Below are 7,178 nucleotides of genomic sequence, written 5' to 3'. Positions count from 1 at the left end.
GAAAAAAAGGCGCTGATGGGCCTTCTTGACCAGGCTTGGAGGTGTTAGTTGACCAGGACAGATTCTCAGAGATGTGGGTCCCCTAGAACTTGAAGCTGGAGACCCGTTCAACAGCTATGTCATTTATGTAGATGGGGATATGGGTGTCTGTCTTCTCCCTCCTGAAGTCCACAATGAGCTCTTTGGTTTTGCTGGTAATCAGGAGCAGGTTATTGTCAGACCACACAGCTAGGTGCTTTACCTCTTCCCTGTAGCCAGTCTCATCGTTGTCACTGATGAGACAGTCACCGTGGTGTCATCTGCAGACTTGATGATGGAGTTGGATCCATACCCAGGTCTGCAGTCATAGAGGAACGGGCTCAGCACACAGCCCTGTGAAGTGCCAGTGTTGAGTGTGATGGTGGTAGAGCAGTTATGGCCTGACCTAACATGCTGGGGTCTGGTGGTCAGAAAGTCCATGATCCAGATACAGATGGAGTTGCTGAGTCTACGAGCCACAAGTTTGGTGATCAGCTTGGAGGGAATAACTGTACTGAATGCTGAGCTGAAGTAAACAGACAGCATTCTTACATAAGTATTGCATAAATATATGAGTACATGTTGCAAGAAACTACATTCCCAGATCACATCCAGTGTGTGCTGGAAAATTTGCAACGATTCTACAAAAATGTTCCACGTGGTGTTTTTTTTTTTGTTTGTTTGTTTTCCCCTACTGGTGATGATCCAGTGGGCTCCAGTCACTACAGGCTACCTTGTGGTGCCACAAAATGGACTGCAAAAAAACTTGTGCGTCCATGACTGATCTTGCTGCTACCACTACAATTCACTTCTGTATGAATTGATCTTTTCATGACTGTTCACTTTGGACAAGCAGGAAACAGAGGTGATGCTGACTTGTGGCTTCGCAGGGTGATTCCCTTTAACAACAAGAGCATGCACACAGTTTGTTTTAGGCCACCATGAATAGCTCACATTGTAAATCACAATGAGCCAGTATATGATACTGTAGCTTCCACTCACTGTGACAGGATGGCTCGTAGGAGGTGATTACACTCTGCTTCATTGGGTTCCAGTTCAAATTAAGGGACAACACATGGAAAGACAGAAACTGGGAACAAATGTTTGAAAAATATTTACTGTTAGAAAACATTCAGTGAACAATATCGATTTTTCTGTTTGGCAAACTTCAAATCTGAGTCTCCAAAAGCCAGTCAGACAATAGAGTTGGTATAAACAGAGAGAGGAGATGATGCTTTTTTTAGACAGAGGAAGGGAAATATTTAGATTCACTTAAAAGGATAATTCTCTCTTTTTTTTTTAAAGCACTTTCCACTTTCGCTTTCTTGCCATTAAGCTATAATTAGCTTTAATTTCACTTAAAATACATGAACACAGAAAAGTAAGAGTGTGATTCTGGCGAAAGATAAAAACTAAAATGTAGCATTTTGAAAGGTCCCTGCTCACTGACCCCCTCTGTCTCTTTTCTTAACTTCCTCTGTGAAAAGTTTGGGTGTCATCCTCAACAGTACTTTATCTTTCAATTCACACATTAATAATGTTACTCGGTCTGCATATTATCAATTGCGCAACATTAATTGTCTCCGTCCTTTTCTCACCCCACATGCCACTGCCATTCTTGTCTATAGCCTTGTTACTTCCCGGATTGACTATTGTAATTCACTTCTTTTTGGTCTTACTCAAAAATCCATCCACAAGCTCCAACGTATCCAGAACTCTGCTGCCCGTATCATCACCAGGACCCCTTCTGTCCACCACATCACTCCTGCCTTGCAGCAGCTTCATTGCCTCCCGGTCAAATATCGCATCAATTTCAAAATACTCTTGCACACATTTAAGGCTATTCATCATCTCTCTCCTCCATATCTCTCTGATCTGGTTAAGATTACCGCCCCATCTCGTTGTCTCAGATCTTCTTCTTCCCTTTCACTCTCCGTCCCTTCCCCCCGTCTTGCAACCATGGGGAGCAGGGCTTTCAGCTGCTCTGCTCCACGACTCTGGAATTCCCTACTTCCTGATTTAAGAAATATCTCTTCCTTCTCACTCTTTAAGTCCAAGCTCAAAACCCACTTGTACAAAATAGCTTATCCCACATAACCTCTCCACTCTGCTATTTTATTTGTTTATGTCTTTTGCTTTTATGATTCTGTAAACTGCTTGCTTTTATGTTGCTTTTATGTTGCTTTTATTCTACTATGTACAGTGACCTTGAGTGTTTTGAAAGGTGCTTTCAAATAAAATGTATTATTATTATTATTATATTTCATGAGCTGTCCTGGCTGATTTCCACCCTCTACACCAGGGGTGGGCAATTAATTTTTACAAGGGGCAACATGAGAAACCCGAGTTGCGTCAGAGGGCCACATCAACGACATCTTGAACCCAAGTCTGCTTAACTTTCTTAAATTGTAAAATTCACTAAATTATATATTACGAATAGCTGGTACTGGTAATCAGAAGAATAAAACAAAAATAAAATAATGTAAATATTTATATTGGGCTATGCTATGTGAAATTGTGGCGCATATTCCAAATAAAACAAAAACAACCACCGAATCAATGTCATTTTATTTTAACATGTTTAACTCAACAAACAACAAGTTTATAGAAATGCAACAATACAATGACTTGTGTCATGTTTTCCTCCTTTTCAGTGAGAATAATCCAGCCTGTTTTGGTTTTGAAGAAGGGCATTGAAATCTGGCTGAATGTCTGAGGTGGCTATGCGAAGAACAGCTGAGAGGTGGTCATCAGTGACAGAGGACCTGTGTTTGGATTTGTTGAACTTCATCACCGAGAATGTCTGTTCACATACATAGGTAGATCCAAAGAGGACTAGAATCCTCTGAGCATGATTCTTCAGGTGTGGAAAGTTTTCTTCTTTGAGGGAGGAATAAAAGTCCAGCAGTGAGACTGACCTGAAGTGCTCTGCCAGAAGTGTGTCAGACTGCAAGTCAATGAGTTCCATCTGAACATCACTTGAAGCATTATCCACACTGCAGGTGAAGGGAGAAGAAACCATGTCCATTTCATTTTCAAGAGCTTTGAAATCTTGAAATCGCCTTGAAAACTCTGCATGCAGTACTTCTAACATGGCTGAGTACTTGTGGAGGTGATTGGCATTTGGAATAGCCTCCTTTAGTGTTGGCAAGTGGGTCAGAAAGTTGTCCTTCACTTGGCTTGAGATAAGCTGCAACTTCCTCATGAAAGCCTTTACTGCACTGTACATCTCATGCACAAAAAGTCCCCTGCACTGCAGTTTGACATTTAGTTGGTTCATTAGTGCAGTCACATCCGCAGCAAATCCGAGGTCTGCCACCCAATCTTCATCTGAAAGCTCTGGGACGGCATGTCCTTTCTTCACACAGAAATCCTGAATCTGTTCTCTCAGATCCCCTTGCTTAGGCTGAGCCACCCGACAGAGCAGTGGTAGCTGATGTCACCATGTTCCATCTCATTTTCCTCCAAAAGAGCAATAAATTGTCTATGATTTAATGCTCTTGCTCTGATGAAGATAACTGTTTTAGTTACAACATCAACAACGTGGTCCATCTTTAACACTATCTTACACAACACTTCCTGATGTATAATTCCTGCACAGGATTAATTTTTGTCACTTTATCCTACATTCTCTTTAAAAGTCCTACATTTTTCCCAGTCAGATTTGGACAACCATCTGTTGTTACACCTGCCAGATTGTCCCATTTCAGTCCTAATTTGTCCAAACATGCATTTACCTCTATGAATAAGTCATTGCCGGTTGTTGTTCCTTTCATTGACTGCATGGCAGCCAGCTCCTCCGTGACTTGAAAGTCTGCAGTTATTCCACGTAAGAAGATGAGAAGCTGGGCGGTATCAAAATATTAATTCTAAAAATAAATCTTAGTTTGTTTTACAGAAGAACAGACAAAACTGACTAACTTTTGTCAATATCAAATAAACTGAGAACTAAAAGGAAATTCTCAATCTCTCCTTGTTGTATAGCTTAGCTTTTCAAACAGTTTTAACAGTTACTTTAGTCTGACAAAACCGAATGACGAATTAGCGCTTTCAGTCAGAGATTGAGCATGCACCGGTTTATTGTATTTCCAGACTTGCTTTCGGCACAATTTACAGTGCGCGCTACTCTGTTTTTTGTCAGACTTGAAATAGCCGAAATACCTTCACACTACGGAACTTCTATGCCTCTTCCGTTTGACAATCTCTCCGGCATTGGAACCATCATCTGTTTTCTCTTCGGTAACCTTCGGTCACGCTCTCGGTTGATTTTTCTCTAGTCGGCACACTCATTTCCTCCATTACCTGGGCGGCACGGCGGCTGGCTGCTTCCCAAACAAATACACATGTGCGGCTTGGCATTTGTGCTGTATGTAACAAGTTACGTGACGCTGCGGCTGTGATCGGTTTGCCTCTGTGCTACTTAATTTGGATTGGCTGTTCTTCTTTTTTTTTTTAAGTGGACAAGAGCGGTGAGGCCTATCGCAATAGTTTAATTCTTCTATCGAGAAAAAGTTATTTTGCAATTATCGTTATCGTTCTATCGCCCAGCTCTAGTTTCTACCCAATAAACATTACACAGACCCACTATATGCTTCACATAGTCAGACTCAGGGAGCATCTCGCCACACATTCTTTCTCTCTCTCCTTTTTATTTACAAACAAGTGATGTATTCTCTCCACCTGTCTAAGCGACACACACAGCTACACCCCTAGTTATACACACACATCTATGGGCGCACTAAGGTTTGTTACATGGAATGTAAGTGGAGCTGGCTCCTGAGAAAAGAGGTTAAAAATATTTAACCAACTCAAAAAACTACAGGCAGATGTTGTCGTTTTACAGGAGACCCACAGACCACTTAGAGGTTCGAATGAACTTAAAACACCTGAGTTTCCTAATGTGTTCTCAGCTTGTTATAATTCTAGACAAAAGGGAGTAGTGTGTTAATGATTTTTAATACATAAAAATATTAATTTCACAGTACACGATACAGTTACAGATCCAGAGGGCAGATTCTTTTTTTTGTGATCAACATTTTATTGATTTAAAACGGGGTTGGGGGGGGGGGGGGTACAGACATATACAGCACAACTGTAAACTGCAGTAGCAAAGCAAACATTAGCAAACAAGGCATAGGGACAGCAAAGAAAAGACACAAAAACACAAAGTTAAAACCAATTATTGCCTCTTCCAGGAGATAACTCTGGATGAGAAGATTTTCCAAGCATCAACAGTCGTGGGTCGAGCTTTATTTAATTTTGCTGTGGTATGTTCAAAACCAATAACACGGATAAGACATCGTCTCCAGAATGATTCCATACAAATGTCAGGACAGAACCATTGCTTTGTAATAGTCTTCTTTGCGGATGTAAATCCAGCGAACAACATTTTGCATTGCATTTGTTTTAAGGAGATTTCAGAGGTATCATTAAGGAGACAAAGACCAGGATTGGGAACATAAAAAACTTCCAGTACCTCAGATAACACAGAGTTCACAAAGACCCAAAAATCGGATACCACAGGACAGTCCCAAAACATGTGCAAAAACGTGCCAGGTGATGAATCATTGCAGATGTGACAGTAATACGTAGCCTGTAGTTTCATCTGGAACCTCCTATAGGGCGTAATGTATGTTCTGTGTATGGTTTTGAAATGAATTAATTGATGCGCCAGGTTCTTAGAAGTCAAACTCAGATTAGACCACACTGTATCCCAGTCTATATTAACCTGTAGTTCTCCCAGTTCCCTGACCCAAATAGATTCAATGGGCAGGGACTTCATACCATGTTCAGCTAATTTGTTGTAGATTTTGGAAACAGAGGGTCTGCCAGATTTAGGCAGGATCCAGTCCAACATGGGATGAGAGGGAAGAGGAGAGTCCCAGGGGACACCGTATGCTTTTAAAGCTGATCTGAGCTGCAGATATACAAAGTAAGAAGATGCAGGAAGAGAAAAACGTGTCCTTAAGTCCTGAAATGAGCAAAGGCCTTGGGCGTTGAATAGATCATCAAAAAGGTTTATCCCGAGTGAGAACCAAGAGGGTTGAACAAATGGTCGGCTGCCACATAGTAATTTTAAATTATGCCAGAGTGGTGAGCTTTTACAAAATTTAACTGGAGCACCCAGCCGCCGTTCTATCTTCCTCCATACCTGTATAGAGTTGGCAATAATAGGTCCAAATTCGTTGTTGTTGTAGAGCGTATTGGCGGGAACATTAGCAAACAGAAGATCTTGTAGTCTATGCGGTGCTGCCTTGGCGGATTCGATCATTTTCCACGCAGTAGTAGTCTCTGGGTTGACCCACGTACTAAGCGCCCTGATTTGGAATGACCAGTAATAAAACTCAAAGTTTGGTACTGCCAGGCCACCAAACAATTTGGGCCGCTGCAATGTTGACAAACGTATCCTAGGCCTTTTGCCATTCCAAATAAATTTAGACACCGCAGAGTGTATGTCTTTAAAATAAGTTAGAGGAGGAGAGAGTGGCAACATAAAAAAAGGAAATTAAGCCGTGGCAGTATGTTCATCTTTACTGTGTTGATTCTACCCTGAAGCGAAGTTTTTAAATTGTCCCATCTTTGAAAGTCGGATTTGATCTTATTTAGCATAGTAGTAAAATTCTCCTTGATTATCTTTGGAATACTATTATGAATTGAAATGCCCAGATAAGTAAAAGTGCTTTTGATCTGAACACAACCGGGTAAGGAAACTTTCGTAGCTTTATCGTTCAAAGGCATCAAAGCAGATTTCGACCAGTTTATTTTGTAGCCAGATAGAGAGCTGAAATGGTCAAAGTTTTTAATCAATGGATGGATGGACGTCTCATAGTTGTCCAAAAACAGAATAATATCATCCGCATATAGAGATATGATATGATTATGACCACCAATTCTTATGGGAGAAATCGTGGACTGTCTAATGGCTTGTGCTAAGGGCTCTAGAGAGAGGCAGAACAGGAGAGGAGAGAGAGGGCAACCCTGCCTCGTTCCACGCTGCAGCGTGAAAGGGGGAGAGACCAGGTCCCCTGTTAAGACACTAGCAAGAGGTGAGTGATATAGTGTTTGAATCATAGCAACAAATTTCTGCTTAAACCCAAAGTGTTTTAATACCATCCACATATAGTCCCACTCTAGCCTATCAAAGGCTTTTTCTGCATCAA

The 7,178-nt window shown here is 41.2% G+C and overlaps 1 pseudogene across 1 annotated transcript; it reads right to left on the bottom strand.

The window, feature by feature from the left end:
• Window positions 1-997: 997 nt before the first annotated feature.
• LOC145428888 (general transcription factor II-I repeat domain-containing protein 2B pseudogene) lies at window positions 998-6,495 on the bottom strand (annotated as a pseudogene). Its single transcript, XR_013909223.1, has one exon. The product of XR_013909223.1 is annotated as a general transcription factor II-I repeat domain-containing protein 2B pseudogene (transcript).
• Window positions 6,496-7,178: the final 683 nt, after the last annotated feature.

The sequence above is a fragment of the Astatotilapia calliptera genome, chromosome 1 (assembly GCF_964374335.1).
Source record: "Astatotilapia calliptera chromosome 1, fAstCal68.1, whole genome shotgun sequence".
Taxonomy (NCBI): Eukaryota; Metazoa; Chordata; class Actinopteri; order Cichliformes; family Cichlidae; genus Astatotilapia; species Astatotilapia calliptera.
The sequence above is the reverse complement of the archived record's forward strand: the minus strand, read 5'-3'. Positions and strand labels throughout refer to the sequence as shown.